This window comes from Anomaloglossus baeobatrachus, chromosome 1 (genome assembly GCF_048569485.1).
Source record: "Anomaloglossus baeobatrachus isolate aAnoBae1 chromosome 1, aAnoBae1.hap1, whole genome shotgun sequence".
NCBI classification, from domain to species: Eukaryota; Metazoa; Chordata; class Amphibia; order Anura; family Aromobatidae; genus Anomaloglossus; species Anomaloglossus baeobatrachus.
In genome coordinates, this window is record NC_134353.1 from 275,486,088 (window position 1) to 275,503,750 (window position 17,663).

The following is a 17,663-nucleotide window of genomic DNA, read 5'->3' on the forward strand; positions in this document are numbered from 1 at the left end:
TTCCCACTGATATGGGCAACAAATCAGAGATGGAGGATGAAGAGGATAAGGGAATGCAGGAACTGTTGTAGGGGTGGAGGAAACCCTGATGGAATTAGGACCCTCAGTTCTTTGCATCGGTAGCATGAGTGCTGTCCAAGGGTCCGACTCATTCAAAGCCTCCATAATGGTTTTCCATTGAAGCAGGAAGGACTGTAAGGCTATTTTCTCTGCCTAAATACTTATAATACACTATCCCTTCTCCAGCAGCTAGCCCTACACTAAGTGCATCCAAGAGCAGCATTCTTAGAAAATAGAATAGATTTTTATACGCTGCAGCAGCAAGGACTGTTAAGCAATAATCATTTTAATATACTAAACTTTCTCCAGCAGCTTTCTTTATACTGATTCTGGGGTAGAGTGAGCAAAGAGGCACATCACCGGGTCTTTTATTGACCCAATGATGTAATGCTGCCGGCTAATCACAGTAAAGGCAATATCCATTGGCTATGGTATTACCATGATTGGAAGCAATTCCAGCAAGTTTAGTTACAAAAAAAAGCTGAAAAACATGGGGGGCAGAGCCTTGATCATGGCACTCGAGCTCCAGGGATGCTTGATTAGTTATCAAGCATGCCTAAGCATCCAGACACTCGATTAAGTAGTGAGCACTAGAGATGAGTGGACCTGTGAAAGTGTGGCTCGGTGAGTTCAGCTGGACTTTAGATAAGGTTTGGTTTGGGACCTTGACTTGACCTGAACCCCAATGGAAGTCACTAATTGGATAGTTCGAGCCATAAACAGATCCCTTCCGGGAACAGGTGGGCGGGCTTTTTCCATTTTTTTTGGTGCAGACTACATCCGATCATGCTTTTGTTACCCTCAGTGTGAGCCATTCAAGAACAGCAAGTAACTAACACTGGGCTGAGCACTGACCATACCCAATCACAGCGATGCTTACACGAGTGGTCAGCATTCGTAAAGCATCTGAACTCCGAGCCCCAAACTCTGTTTTTGTTGTAAAGTCTGTGTTTGATACAAACAAACGAACACCAAACCTCATCTGCTCATCTTTAGAGAGCATGCTCGCCCAATTGTTACCCTTTTGTTTGACATTGTAAAATAAAAAATGTACTCAACCTTGTTCATAGAAATGGCACAAATTGTAGCAGAATGAAGTGCTTGTTTTAGAAAATATAGTACAGTCCTACAGAGACTTGTACCTTGCTGCATTGAACAAAGGCGTCATCTCAAAATCTGTATTTGTTAAAGAACAGTCACTCTTACATACCTCCCCTTGGTAACCTCAGATGGAGCTGGTAATGGGATGTGGTTCTGTTTTTTATAAAATTATGGGATCCACAACTTTCAGGGTATCTTTCCACCTGGAGGTGGAAGATCTAAGGTGGAAGATTTTATTGCCATATTTCCTATAATGATTTTACCCTTTCATACATAGGAAATATGATATACATTATATTGTCATCCATCTGCCCAATTTATATTTATGTCTGATGCTCTGACCGCACAGTTATGTAAAAACATGCATGTTATTGCACTTGGGACACTATACTGAAAATATGTCTCCCATAATTGTTGGATCTATGCTTTTCACAAAAGTGTAAATAATGATAAGTGTAAAACCAGTGCCTGTCCATTTACTTTCAGTCCTTTGAAGACAGGAAGAGTTATCTATTGAGGTGGCAGAAATGTCTCTTCTCAAGTTCAGGTATATATGGACCCCAGACCTTGAGTTTCTTTTTCAGCAGATGTATAGGTTCAATACTTGTTCACATCAGCGGTCCTAGCAGAATGGTGGAGTGCAAGCTCTTATTTCATTTCCAATTTATGACAAGCAATATTCCATTTCTCAGTACATTATGACATGTCTCATCTGCTCATTTCTATTTATGGCATAAAATAGGGAAACTGTTTAAATTATAACATACTGCTTTAATATTTCAATTTATAATTTTCATATTATTAGTGCAGAATACCCAAAATAATAATTGTAGGTTTAATTCAATAAAAAGCTAATTTTTCCTTATGAAAGTAATTCTATCAAATGTTTATAGAAAAGCAATATGTTGTCTACAGTGAATGTAGTAATATTAATATACTATACCAAAAAAAAAAACGAACTAGAAGGTCACTTGAATATTATATCTTTATTAATACATAATAAAAAAAAAAATACACATAATAAAACACACGGCTGTTGACTGGAAAAAAGCATCAAAAACCTGCATAGTGTATAGGGATCATAACAATAATGTGATGTAATAATGAGGCAAGAGGTATAGTGTAAGGGAATTCAAAGACGATGGAATAAATATGAATAAATAGGTAAATACAAAACACAGCTAAAGTGTCAAGTGCTAGAGAATTGTGGCTAGAGATCATGCCACAATAATGGAGTAAAATCAGCAGAAAATTCAGCTGATGACAACCAGCAAGGTAACCATCATGTTAGAATTCCCCAACGCACTAGGCCAACGGCCTCAAGACAGCAGGTGGAATGCGGGGAGGAAAGGCGACGGCTCAAAATAGTATAGACCGATAGGTGAAACATGTAGCTTAAGTTAAATTGAAAGAGTGTCAGAATCGGCACAATGAAACACTAAAATAGTGGTATAATCACCTAGGGTCACAGTGCACAGCCTCCTCCAAGTATGCGACGCCTGCCCCATAATATTAATATGCAGAAGGCTACCAATCCTCCTCTTATGGTTGCTGGAGATAGCCTTAAAGAATCACTCCCCAAGATATTATATTAACTGTGTGTAGATATGTATAGTGTAGAGTGCGTATTAATATACATTCCCACCGTCCCTCCCTCTGATTTGCTTTGCTTCTCAGTGACGTTACTGCTATTCAAACTATCCGGATTACTCTCTGCTTTATGCATGATCCGGAGGTCTTGTTTACATTTTAAGCCTACGGAGCCTCGTTCTGATGCTCATTAAACTTACATTGTGAAAGCCACTTCTGGGTCACGCAGAGCGCAGTTTGACCCGGAGAGTCTACAGAATGATGACATGTAATCCAAAAGGAAACAGGGGTGGGGACAAAGCTCACTGTTAGTACTGCAGACCCACAGGTGCGCAGATGTGGCTGGATACCACAAGTTAAATAGAAAAAAGGAAAGATGCAGCAGGAAAATATTCCATAAAAAATTCTGTCTTCTTTATTGAGAAATCACATCTAATATATAAAGCTGAGTGTATCTGTGTGTATGTATGTATGTTCACAAAAGAAATCTGCACCGTCGCATTTACAATCACGAAATTTTGCACAGACACCCCATGTGACTCAGGGAATGTCATAGACTGTTTTGAGAGGAAAATTTAACCCTGTGCCTCCATTAAAGTCAATAGAGCTGGGAGCTTCAGGTCATTAATACGAGCTTTGATTGGTTGCTATAGGAACAAAATAAATTGTTAGTATAAGAAGCTTATGTGTGAGGTAATAAGATGTCGGTGGGGAGATGGATAGAGAGAGACAGAGAGTGAAAGAGACAGACAGAGGCAAATAGAAAGGCACAAACAAACAGGGAACGAGACAGAGACAAAGAAAAAGACAGGGAAAGAGACAGAGACAAGGAAAAACAGATAGACAGACAGAGACAGACAGAGAAAGAAAGGGAAAGAGACAGAGAAAGAGACAGACAGTCAAAGAGACAGACAGGGAAAGAGACAGACAGGGAAAGAGACAGACATAGAGACTGACAGAGAAAGAGACAGACAGGGAAAGAGGCAGATAGGGAAGGAGACAGACAGACGGAAAGAGAGAGGGAAAGAGACAGAGACAAGGAAAAAGACAGGGAAAGAGACAAAGGCAGGGAAAGAGACAGGGAAAGAGACAGAGACAAGGAAATACACAGGGAAAGAGACAGGGAAAGAGACAGATGGGGAAAGAGACAGATGGGAAAAGAGACAGACCTGGAATGAGACAGACTGGGAAAGAGATAGACGGGGAAAGAGGCAAATGGGGAAAGAGACAGACAGGGAAAGAGACAGACAAGAAAGAGACTGACAGACAGATACAGAGATAGAGTGAACAGGAATGACAGCGTCCACTTGAGCATGCTTTACAAAGACATTCTATGTCGAAACATTGCACTGTTTTTGCACTTTGATGGAATAAAAAGAAGGAAGATTTTTTTTCACTCAAGGGGACACTGTCATTCCTTTTTTCTGCATGTTAAGTGAAACCAAGTGATCCCTTGATACTGGACGGGCGTCCCAATACTGCCAGTTTGTGTGTTTACACAGGCGGTCAGTGACTTTAGGTGCTTCGGTTTTTTGGTATTTTTACAGAGATAGAGTGCGACAGACAGACACAGAGACACAGAGATAGAGAGAGACAGAAAGACACAGAGATAGAGAGAGACAGACAGAGAGACTGACACATAGACCGACAGACAGACACAGACGGAGAGATAGACACAGACAGACAGACATGGATAGAGATAGATACACACATGTATAGAGACAAACACACAGACAAACATATAGACAGAGACAGACATGGAAAGAGACAGACAGAGAGATAGGCACACAGAGATAGACAAAGACAGAGAAACAGACACACAGACAGACACAGACAGACACACAGAGACAGATGGAGACTGGGAGAGACAGAGAGACAGTTACTATCCCGGGCAACGCCCGGGTACTACAGCTAGTACATGATAAAATCATATATGTCCCATGCTGTGGACCTAATAAGGCCCCCGCTTTACGTGTTACAGAGTGATGACGCCACTGAGAAGCAAAGCAGAACGACACTTGTTCCTGGAGAGAGCAGTGGTGAGTGTATTAATGCATTCACATGACACATCATATATATCATATATATACAGTATACACCCACCTAATGAAAACAAAAAAAATAATGGGGGGCATTCTTTAAGGTTAATACTTTATTGTTACAGCCATATGCAGATAACGACCATTTTTACGGAGTTTCTGCTTCGGAAACTATTGTCGGAACTTAGCCTAAAATGGACTTTCCTTTTTAATGAACACTTATTCGTTTGTAATAGTAATAAGGTAACAATTGAGTTTATTTTTTTCTTGAACTCAGTGTTGTGTTTTCCTTCAAATTCTTCCCTGACTTTTATGAAAAATTTGACAACCGTGTTTCATCATTCCCTCTTATAAATCAAATGTGTCCATACACAGTCTGATACTATCAGTGCTCATTGGACATTATTTTACTGTGTAGTGACATTCCCCCAAATGGAAACACCCATTTATCAATTTATGTATACATTTTTCAGAGGAATAACTGAGCAACAGCACAACACAATGTTATGAATCTAACAGAAATAAATGATTTTGCAAAATGATTTTTTAGGGAAATTTTTGTGGTACATCCATTATCCATACAGCAGTATGTCATGCTAGACAAGATAAAAAATATAGTGCAACTAAAGTTCAGCGAGTATCAAAATATTCGTATTTGCAATACTTGTCATGAGTACTTTGTAATACTCGCATATTCATTCTGATTCATTTTTCTGCTGACTGGGAAATGCAAGTAATTTTTTTTTGCTGGTGTCCAGCAGAAAATTATTCACATATCCCATTGACTTGCATTGTACTTGCTATTCGGAATGAATACGCGAGTATTACAAAGTACTCGTGATGAGTATCGCAAATACGAATATTTTGATACTCGCTCAACTCTAAAGGCTGCTTTACACACTGCAATATCGGTACCGATATAGCCAGCGTTCGTACCCGCCCCCATCGGTTGTGTGACACGGGCAAATCTCTGCCCGTGTCGCACAACATCGCCCGGACCCGTCACACGGACTTACCTTCCCTGCAACGTCGCTGTGACCAGCGAACTGCCTCCTTTCTAAGGGGGCAGTCATTCAGCGTCACAGCGACGTCATAGCAGCGTCACTGAACCACCGCCCAATAGAAGCAGAGGGGCGGAGCTGAGCAGGACAAACATCCCGCCCACCTCCTTTCTTCTGCATTGTGGCCGGGAGGCAGGTAAGGAGAGCTTCTTCGTTCCTGCGGTGTCACACGGAGCGATATGTGCTGCCGCAGGAACGAGGAACAACTTCGTTACTGCTGCAGTAACGATATTTGAGAATGGACCCCCATGTCCCCGATGAGCGATGTTGCACGTTTTTGCGACGATGCAAAATCGCTCATAGGTGTTACACGCAACGGCATCGCTAAAGCGACCGGATGTGCGTCACAAATTCCGTGACCCCAACGAAATCACTTGAGCGATGTCGTAGCGTGTAAAGCCCGCTTTAGTGCAACCTGTATGGAGTTATACAGTTCTTTTTCATTTAGTTATTTACTATTCTTTTTTTTATTTTGAAGTAGCACTTGAATATATCTAAGTGTTTAATAAAGTTATCACAAATCACATTCATACATATTCATCTCTAATTGTGATGATGACTACTATCCAAACTATATTTCTTGATTGTCTTTGATCTGGAGACATCTGTCTTTTTGTTTGTTTGTTTCCATCTCCTTTTGAAGTCAGCCTTGCTATTCTAAATGTAACGGTGATATTGCTTCTTCAATCCAATACACATAATTAAATTCACAATGATTTGCTCTCTTGAACATTTTGTTCTTTATTTAGTAATTATATCACATTGTTATTAAATGGCACAATATATGCTAAAGCCAATTAACTTATCTGGATATAAGCCTGGTTACAAATTATATAAAATGTTAACAGTAACATATATAAAATGTGTTGGCAAATAAAATGCATATAAAACATTAAAATTATAAAGTATACAATGCATTCTTTTTGGTGCTTAATATGAAAAAAACTGCAGATGACTAAAATACACAATTTCTATATTTGTTCTTAACACATAAAATCAAACAGTTCTATGTTTATATTCATCAGCAAATATTTGCAAAAAATTACAAAGTATAAATTTTCCAATTAATTTTATATCTCATGTTATAAAATATATAACAATGTGCTGTCAGAATTCTTTTTTTTTTGCTATTAATTTATTCAAATGTTTCCATGTTTTTTAAGGCTGATATTAACATAAGAGAATTAAGTAAACAAGAAAACGTATATGCATTGTATTACAATTAGGATGTAATTTTTGGGTGGTCTGATTTGGGGTTTAGATAATATTTAGATACTTTTCTACAAATTCAAATCACATCTCAAGTAAAAAATTGGAAATAGTTCAAAATGAATGAGCAAGAGCCTTTGATTTTACAGAATTTGGAATTACACAGTACCAATATACATAAGTATATTCTCTGTAAAAAGCGGAAAAGCAGTTGCTAAAATCTGACAGCAATTTCAAACTAAATTGCCTTCAAAAATACCTTTTATGGATGAAGCTGAGTATAGAGAGGACTTAGATTCAGTGCATGTCACAGTACTCTGCCAAGGGATATGTATTTTTTTGGATCAGTCATCACATTCTCCTTCAACTTAATAGTATCCTTTTTTATACTTTGTACTTTTGTTTCCTTTTATGATAGTGATATGAATAAAGAGAAAACTATTTAGCTGTTCCACTCGTTTGAAATTACATAATATTTATTGGGAATAGTCAATGTTCTATTTGGTAATTATTGAAAGTTTATTTGTCAACTTTATTTTGAATATATCAAATTAACCACTGGTGGCCCAAATTGTCTAAAATTGTTAAACTACTGGCAGCTATTTTGTAACATTAATTAGTAAATAAAAAATTAATAAGGAATGTTGGAGCCTGCTTCATTATAGACAATCATAGGATATTTAGTGTTGTTTACCAAAATTGCGTCTTCAAATATGTGTCTCCAAAATAGCTTCAAAGATTAGTGATGAGCAGACCTAAGAGACTTAAAATTCTCCAAATATTTTGGGTTTTTCCATTAAATTTGATTCGCCGGGAAGTTTTTCTTTGCAAATTGAGTATTTTCTATTATGTTATGGGGTTTCTTTAGATGTAAGAGGTAAAAAGAAAACAAAACTAATATTCACCTTATACCTTAACTCAGATAATGGGACACTGTGTCTAGTCAAATATAGAGGCGATAGAATGATGAAATCATACATTACATTTTGATAGCATATGATAATGATATACCATCAAATTCCTCTAGAATCTATTGAAAAAGTCATCATATACAGTTATATAAATCAGTATTAAATAAAGTCGACCATAAAGGAATTGTCCCCTAATTTATGATGCACAGTCTAAGGATAGGTCAACAATGTCTCATAGGCCAGGATCCAGCAGCCAGCACCCATGCCGATTAGCTGTTTTTAGTGCCACAAACAGAAGCAGGTGACCAGATATTCTCAGTTCCGAAGCTGCTCCGTCTTCTACGGCTGGGTACGGCACATCCAGCCCTTATTCAAATCAATAATAATAGAATAGAAGACAGGGCAGCTCCAGAGCTTAGCATTTCCGGCTTCCTGCTACCAACAAGGAGAACAGCTTATTGGTGGAGGTTGCTGGTGTCGGACCCTGGTCAATCAAACATTGAGGCCCTGACTGTTAAAGAAGTGGACAACCTCTTTAAAACAGTCAAAACAAGTATTATTATACTAGTATATCTATAATATTTTTAGTATTCTGAACTGGAAATTTTTGTTTAGCATAATGAATGCAAATGAGCATAAGAAGAAAAGTTGATAAATTGGTTCTTCAGAATTACAATATATTATTTAAGCCCCTTCAGCAGAAGCCAACATGAAACTCATGTCAGGGCTCTTCCTGGTGGAGTGGCTGCATGGTAACAAAAATTATTTTTATTGAATAGTCTGTGTTTTTTCTAAACTTTTTCCACATTGACAGCCTGCATTGAACATCCATTATTACTATTGAGTATTTGTTAAATCTACATGGTAGTTTTCCTCATATTAAGGACTTTTTTCTAATTGAAATATTATTTTTGCACTTTGTAGAGGAATGAAGCTTCTATATGCATCTTTTTATGCTCATAGGTTCATGTATGGAAAGGTTTATGATATATACTGTATGCTTATACTTGTTTTGACTCCTGGAATTACATATGTACTTGTAATCACTTGATAATACTGCAGCATGCCATCAGATCTTGTTTACCTTGAATTTCATATGTTTTATTGAGTTTGTATGATATATTATAAATTAATAAAGCATTACTATTTTTTCTTGCTCTATATTATTCTATGTAGGATATATCTGAATTGGTAATAAAGACTTTAATTACTTATTGAACAAATTTGATTGATTACAGTATTGATAACCTATCATTTGAACAGGCCATCGATATACAATGAATGGGGGTCAGGGTTGCCAGCATGACTTTTTTATTTTTCCTGGACAGATTGTCGAAAAGTCATGGACAGACAATATTTTTTACGGAGACATTAGAAAACCATAATAAATCATACATGTCTACAGCCCATAAGAAGACATTAGTTGCAATCACTGTAAACAATAAAATGATGATAATTACAGTAAAAATAAAGTTTGTTTCAGCTTAAAAAAAAAAAAAAATTGATGCCTTAAACTTTTTATATGGACAGAGGAAAAAAGTGCCCTATATTTGCGGACTGTCCTGGATTTTCTGAATAGTTGGCAACCGTGACGTTTATCCAACATCTGGCGTCTCCACTGATTAGGTGTTTGCATCTCAGTACCAGAGACAGTTAACAGACCTGTGCTATCCTAGTATTGTACATTCTGCACATCCAGCCCTCTGAGGATCATTACACGGATGATCTGTAAGGGTGGTAGTTGTCACACCCCCAACAATCTGAAATTGGTGACCTATATTAAGAGTAGGTCATTCTTCTCATAGGCGAAGAAAACCCCTTAAAACAATATAAATATACAGTATATATATATATACAGTGCCTACAAGTAGTATTCAACCCCCTGCAGATTTAGCAGGTTTGATAAGATGCAAATAAGTTAGAGCCTGCAAACTTCAAACAAGAGCAGGATTTATTAACAGATGCATAAATCTTACAAACCAACAAGTTATGTTGCTCAGTTAAATTTTAATAAATTTTCAACATAAAAGTGTGGGTCAATTATTATTCAACCCCTAGGTTTATTATTTTGTGGAATAACCCTTGTTTGCAATTACAGCTAATAATCGTCTTTTATAAGACCTGATCAGGCCGGCACAGGTCTCTGGAGTTATCTTGGCCCACTCCTCCATGCAGATCTTCTCCAAGTTATCTAGGTTCTTTGGGTGTCTCATGTGGACTTTAATCTTGAGCTCCTTCCACAAGTTTTCAATTGGGTTAAGGTCAGGAGACGGACTAGGCCACTGCAACACCCTGATTTTTTCCCTCTTGAACCAGGCCTTGGTTTTTTTGGCTGTGTGCTTTGGGTTGTTGTCTTGTTGGAAGATGAAATGATGACCCATCTTAAGATCCTTGATGGAGGAGCGGAGGTTCTTGGCCAAAATCTCCAGGTAGGCCGTGCTATCCATTTTCCCATGGATGCGGACCAGATGGCCAGGCCCCTTGGCTGAGAAACAGCCCCAGGCATGATGCTGCCACCACCATGCTTGAATGTAGGGATGGTATTCTTGGGGTCGTATGCAGTGCCATCCAGTCTCCAAACGTCACGTGTGTGGTTGGCACCAAAGATCTCGATCTTGGTCTCATCAGACCAGAGAACCTTGAACCAGTCTGTCTCAGAGTCCTCCAAGTGATCATGAGCGAACTGTAGACGATCCTTGACATGACGCTTTGAAAGTAAAGGTACCTTACTGGCTCGTCTGGAACGGAGACCATTGCGGTGGAGTACGTTACTTATGGTATTGACTGAAACCAATGTCCCCACTGCCATGAGATCTTCCCGGAGCTCCTTCCTTGTTGTCCTTGGGTTAGCCTTGACTCTTCGGACAAGCCTGGCCTCGGCACGGGTGGAAACTTTCAAAGGCTGTCCAGGCCGTGGAAGGCTAACAGTAGTTCCATAAGCCTTCCACTTCCAGATGATGCCCCAACAGTGGAGACAGGTAGGCCCAACTCCTTGGAAAGGGTTTTGTACCCCTTGCCAGCCTTGTGACCCTCCACGATCTTGTCTCTGATGGCCTTGGAATGCTCCTTTGTCTTTCCCATGTTGATCAAGTATGTGTGCTGTTCACAAGTTTGGGGAGGGTCTTAATTAGTCAGAAAAGGTTGGAAAAAGAGATAATTAATCCAAACAGGTGAAGCTCATTGTTCTTTGTGCCTGAAATACTTCTTAATACTTTAGGGGAACCAAACAGAATTCTTGTGGTTTGAGGGGTTGAATAATAAATGACCCTCTGAATAAACTTTTCACAATTTAAAAAAAAAAAAAAAAATTAATAACATTCTTTTTTGCTGCAGTGCATTTCACACTTCCAGGCTGATCTACAGTCCAAATGTCACAATGCCAAGTTAATTCCGAATGTGTAAACCTGCTAAATCTGCAGGGGGTTGAATACTACTTGTAGGCACTGTATATATATATATATAAAATGAGAGAAAACCTAAGATCGGGTCACAGCACAAATATGTATTTAGATATTGCAAATATCATATTTTATTTATGGCTTCTCCAAGAGCTCTGACCAGACTATAGGTTGTAAAAATATTTAAAGGTATTAACATGTAAGATGTATTAAATCTGTTTTTCCCTGCAAATTTGATACTTTAAATTAAGCAGTTGTATTATAATAATAAGAATTGATTAAAATACAGTAACTAAAAAGTAGCTAAAAGTGATTTTTGTGAGTATTATCTTATATAAGTAGGCAGGTGTAGCACTTTATTTTATTTGAATTTAAGCTGATAATTTTATTTCTAAAATGTGTGATGTAATATTTTATTTTTCAGTCTATAAATGGTATTCAAAAATAATAGTCACAAGGCATGCCATCAATTTCACTATCAATGCACGTAACAGCACAATAGTACACAAGCCAAGAAAATGCCATTATATTTAACAAATGACACTTGATATGTTTTTAAAAAGTGAGAAATTAGTGACTCACAAGGAACCATTTTCCAAATTGGAATACCAGGCTAAAATGCATAAAGTTAACAAAACCCACTGATGTTTACAACTAAACTTCCAAGGATTAATTGAGAACTAGTCAATAGGCTTTCCCTACATAATATTTTGTCACCACCTTATAGCTTTTTGTACAAACCTCATAAAATGTTCTTTATATTTGTCGTACACTGTATGCTAATGAGAATCTCCTGAACATTCTTAGTACCCCCTCTTGATTGGTGTCTCCTACATCACCCACACAGCTCATACAAATCTTTTGATTATATCTGCCCTGCACATTATCATTTGCATGATGCACACTGATCTGGCTGTGCGCATAACGTATACACTGACAAGCAAAAGGGAAACAATGTTTTCAACTTTTGAATTTCAGGCTTCATATCTCCCCATCTACTACGGCTTTGAGCGTGAGACTACCTTCATGTTAAAGACAATCATCTTGGCTACCTGATACATAAATTTGACTTGCAACTAAGTAGCATATGATTAGTTAAACTTATTTGTGCCATATCATTGCATTGTTACTGCTTTGGTCTTGATGTTTGAAAAATGTTTCCCTTCCTGTATACTAAAAAATTACAACCTGTTCTCACATTCCTTAATAGCTCAATGTGTTATTAGGTTGATTCCTAAGTGAAAGGTAACTGGTTAGAATCAAGGAGCAGCCATAAAGTAAAGAGAAGCAGCATTATCCAGCTCATCGATAGCTGTCTCTCAGCCCCTCCCAAATTGCATCATATGAGTGGCATGACTTTTGGAAGAATATGACATGAAGTCCATCCATCCATACAAAAGCCAAGAGATGGATATCCAGGCAGAATATTGGAGTCAACAAGTCGGCTAATCACAAGGTCTATCAGGTCTGGCATGAAAAATCACAGTGGAAGTGGCTCGTATGATTTGTAATAGTGAGATCACAGGCATCCATATAAGCACATGTATGGAAAAAGGGTGAAGTAGCCTCGACTTCGATATCATCATAAGAAGCATCGGCTAGAATGTAGAAAAAACTATGAAAAGTGGACAGTAAAAGATTGGAAATGGGTGATTAGTAAAGATGAGACAAAAGTCAATAGACTAGGCTCTGATAGGAGCAAATGGGTCTGGAAAAAACAAGGGAGAAAGGGGCTAACAGATCTAGAAAATGAAGGAGCTCTCAAGTTTGGTGTAGGAAGCCTAATGATATGGGGTTGTTTTACAGCCTAAAGGGGGCTTTACACGCTACGATATCGCTAATGCTGAGTCATTGGGGTCACAGAATTTGTGATGCACATCCGGCCGCATTAGCGATGCTGTTGCGTGTGACACCGATGAGCGATTTTGCATCGTTGCAAAAACGTGCAAAATCGCTCATCGGTGACATGGGGATTAGTGATGAGCGAGCATGCTTGTCACTACTCGGTACTCGCACGAGTATCGCTGTACTCGGGCTGCTCGGCGGGGACCGAGTAATCTCGCGATACTCGTGCTGTACTCGTGGTCTTCATTTCTGCATGTTGGCGCTCTTTTGAGAGCCAGCCCTCATGCAGGGATTGGCTGGCAGACCACTGCAATGCCACAGCCCTGTTAGTTGTGGAATTGCAGTGATTGGCCGGCCTGCACAGCGTGACCGAGCCTTTATATCTGCCGGCGCGCTGTGCTCTGCTCACAACTATCCAGACAGTCAGTGCAGGGAGAGTGTCGCTGATTCAGGGAAAGCTTTGCGGCCCTTTATAGTTAGTTCCGGAGCAGGGCTGCAAACAGTGTGACCAGAAGTCCTTCTCAGGACTATTCTAGTTGTATACAGGCAGGGTATAGCCAGGTCGGAGTACAGTAGCAGAGTCCTTCTCAGGACTATTGTTGCTATATACAGGCAGGGTATAGCCAGGTCGGAATACAGGCTAGTGACCAGAAGAGTCCTTGTCAGGACTATTGTAGCAGTATACAGGCAGGCAGGCAGGGTAGTGGTGACCGTATACCAGCCTTCATCATATCTGGGGCTGGTGTACACAGTGTAAAACAGTCCAGATAGTGTCAGACTTCTCAGTAATTGTCGCTCCTAAAAACCAGTTAGGTTCTTATTGCGTCCGTGCTTGCATTTAAAAACAGCATGTGTGTGGCAGTCGGTGGCAGCGTCAGGCTCCATATTGTCCGTGGATAGAGACGTGCATGATGGCCTGTAAACATGAAGTGCCCATTGTAAGGAAGTGGGTCTATTGTAGTATAGCCCTTAGGCAGGGCAGCCAAAAATTGGGAGGCTCCACGTTGTCCCTGGATAGAGACGTGCATGAGGGCCTGTAAACCTGAAGTGCCCATTGGAAGGAAGTGGGTCTATTGTAGTATAGCCCTTAGGCAGGGCAGCCAAAAATTGGGAGGCTCCACGTTGTCCCTGGATAGAGACGTGCATGAGGGCCTGTAAACCTGAAGTGCCCATTGGAAGGAAGTGGGTCTATTGTAGTATAGCCCTTAGGCAGGGCAGCCAAAAATTGGGAGGCTCCACATTGTCCCTGGATAGAGACGTGCATGAGGGCCTGTAAACCTGAAGTGCCCATTGGAAGGAAGTGGGTCTATTGTAGTATAGCCCTTAGGCAGGGCAGCCAAAAATTGGGAGGCTCCACGTTGTCCCTGGGTAGAGACGTGCATGAGGGCCTCAAAACATTGTTCCCATTGCAAAGGAGCGGGTCTCCTGTCGTTGTAATGTCCATTCTGCAAAGAATGGGCGAAAAAATTTACCACTGGGGGTATACCTGAAACAAAGGCCTAAGTATTGCAATTTGTAACGGTCATCATCATGGTGGCGCATGAGGAGAAGGAGGAGCAGTCCAGCGATTATCCAAAGTCCAGAAGTGTGTACCCATGGGTGAGTGGAGGTACATGGCAAACTTTAAATTCCGCTCTCATTTGCTGGTGGTGTGGTGAAGTCTGGCCCAATCCAACCCTTGTTCATCTTGATCAGAGTCAGCCTGTCAGCATTTTCAGTTGACAGGCGGGTGCGTTTATCTGTAATGATTCCACCTGCGGCACTAAAAACACGCTCTGACAAAACGCTAGCAGCAGGGCAGGCCAGGACTTCCAAGGCGTAGAGAGCCAATTCATGCCACGTGTCCAGCTTGGATACCCAATAATTGTAAGGCACAGAGGAATGTCGGAGTACAGTTGTTCGATCTGCAAGGTACTCCTTCAGCATCTGGGCAAACTTAGGATTTCTTGTGGCACTACCCCGCACCTCAGGGGCTGTGGTACGTGAGGGGCTGAGAAAACTGTCCCACATCTTAAAGACTGTTCCCCTACCTCTGGCGGATTGGACTTGTGCCTCTCTCGGCTGTACGCCTCGGTTGTCCACTGATTCATGACCTATGCCGCTAGCGTTTTGTGAGGGGAATGCTTTGCCTACTTCCGTGACTATGGCCTTCTGGAACTGCTGCATTTTGCCTGACCTCTCCGCCTCGGGAATAAGAGACATAAAGTTCTGCTTTTAGCGTGGGTCTAACAGTGTTACCAACCAGTAATGATTGTCGGCCAAGATGTTCTTAACGCAAGGGTCACGAGACAGGCAGCTTACCATAAAGTCAGCCATGTGTGCCAGACTCTTAACAGCCATCACTTCAGTATCCTGACCAACACGATGACTGAACATGCTGTCCTCCTCCTCCTCCTCCTCATCATCTACCCTGTCCTCTGGCCAGCCACGCTGAACCGAGGATATGACTGCATGTCATATCCTCAATTTGGCCAGAGAGTTGCTCCATGTCTTCATCCTCCTCCTCGTCATAGTCCTCCACTGCACGTTGTGATGAGACGAGGCTGGGCTGTGTGTTATCATCACCCACACCCACTACTGTTTCTTGCTCAAACTCATCGCGCTCCGCCTGCAATGCATCATGGTTGTTTTTTGAGCAGAGACCATTTTAGAAGGCAGAGAAGCGGTATGGTGACGCTAATAATGTCGTCATCGCCGCTCACCATCTTGGTGGAGTCCTCAAAGTTTTGGCGGATGGTGCATAGGTCGGACATCCATCTCCACTCCTCAGGTGTTATGTGTGGAGTTTGACCCATTTCCCGATGGCTTAGGTGATGCAGGTACTCAACAACTGCCCTCTTCTGCTCACATATCCTGACCAACTTGTGCAGAGTTGAATTCCAACACGTGGGGACATCACACACCAGTCTGTGTGCCGGAAGATGCAAACGGCGTCTTAAGCCGGCAAGGCCGGCTGAAGCAGTAGGTGACTTTCGAAAATGTGGAGACAGGCGGCGAACTTTTACCAGCAGATCAGACAGCTCTGAGTATGACTTTAGAAACCGCTGAACCACGAGGTTGAGCACATGGGCCACGCATGGAACATGTGTCAGCTGGCCTCGCCTCAAAGCCGCCACCAGGTTCCGGCCATTGTCACACACGACCTTTCCTGGCTTTAGGTTCAGAGTTGTGAGCCAGTGATCTGCCTGCTGTTTCAGAGCTGTCCACACCTCTTCTGCATTGTGGGGTTTGTCACCTATGCAGATTAGCTTCAGCACTGCCTGTTGCCGCTTCGCCGAGGCAGTGCTGCAGTGCTTCTGTGTCGCCCTGGACAAGCCAGGGGCCACAGAGCACAACACTTAAACACCCCACACTCCCTGCAGGCATATCATAGTCAAAACACAAAATCCTTGTTGCCTTCCCCAGGGGCTGTTGTCCACACCAGGGTGTGGAGCCAGGCGGTTGGTCTCCACCCACCGAGGAGGAGGGAAAACACAGGCAGTGAGAGTTAAGCTAAGGAAGTGGAAGGAGGAAAGTAGTAGAGAGGAGAAAAGTGACAGCAAAGAGCCTGAAGTTGGTCTGGGTGTGTGGCCCGGACAGGACAGCAAGGTTGGCAGGATGTGGTGACCGTCTGCAGTGGAGGCCGATTGGAGTCTGCCGTAAGGACCGTGGACGGGTGGTGACCCGGCCGTACCGGACCGGTATACAAAGAGAAGCCAGCACCATTGGCAGATGACTTTCGGATCCCGGCAAGGCTTGGTGTCGCCGTGAATTTGCCAAATCCGTTAGTGAAGGGAACCTCAGGGTTTCCAAACAGCCAAGTCCAGATAGAAGGCAACCGTACAACCGTGAAGGGGAGACACAGCCACCGCCAAGGGCAACCGTCTCCCAGGGCCAGCGCCTGTGGGCAAAAGGGGCTCCTCCGGCCCATATCCAGGTCGGGGAGCGGGTTACCGTTGGGAAACCATCACTACCAACACTTAACTTAGGTGCAGGGAGAGACAGTCATCACTAACCTGCAGGGAGGAACAACCGCAGCCGTCCGAGTGACCCGTCCATCCAGCCACTTGTTTAACCGTGAACTGTGTCATCATCATTGGGCTGAGTGAGTACCTCCGTGCCGTGCGGCACAGCGCTGCCCCTGCGACCCTGCACCTCATCAGGCCCCGCAACCCGCCTGTCATCCATGTCTACCCCATCACCAGGCCCCGGGACAACCAACCCCCCTACCCACGGAGGGGAGAAATAACAACAAAGCTGCTCCCTGTCACAGGCTCCCGGGATCCCCGTCCAGAGCAGCGGTGGTGTCCACACAATCACCACAACCGTGGGTGGCGTCACGGACAATATCCCCAAAACCCAAACCACCCCTTTTCACTCACGGGCGAGTAGCGCCGCTCGAGTCCCCGGGATCCAGCCATCGCTCGAGCCAACGAGCAGCAGCAGCCGTAGAGCAGCGTCAGCCGGACC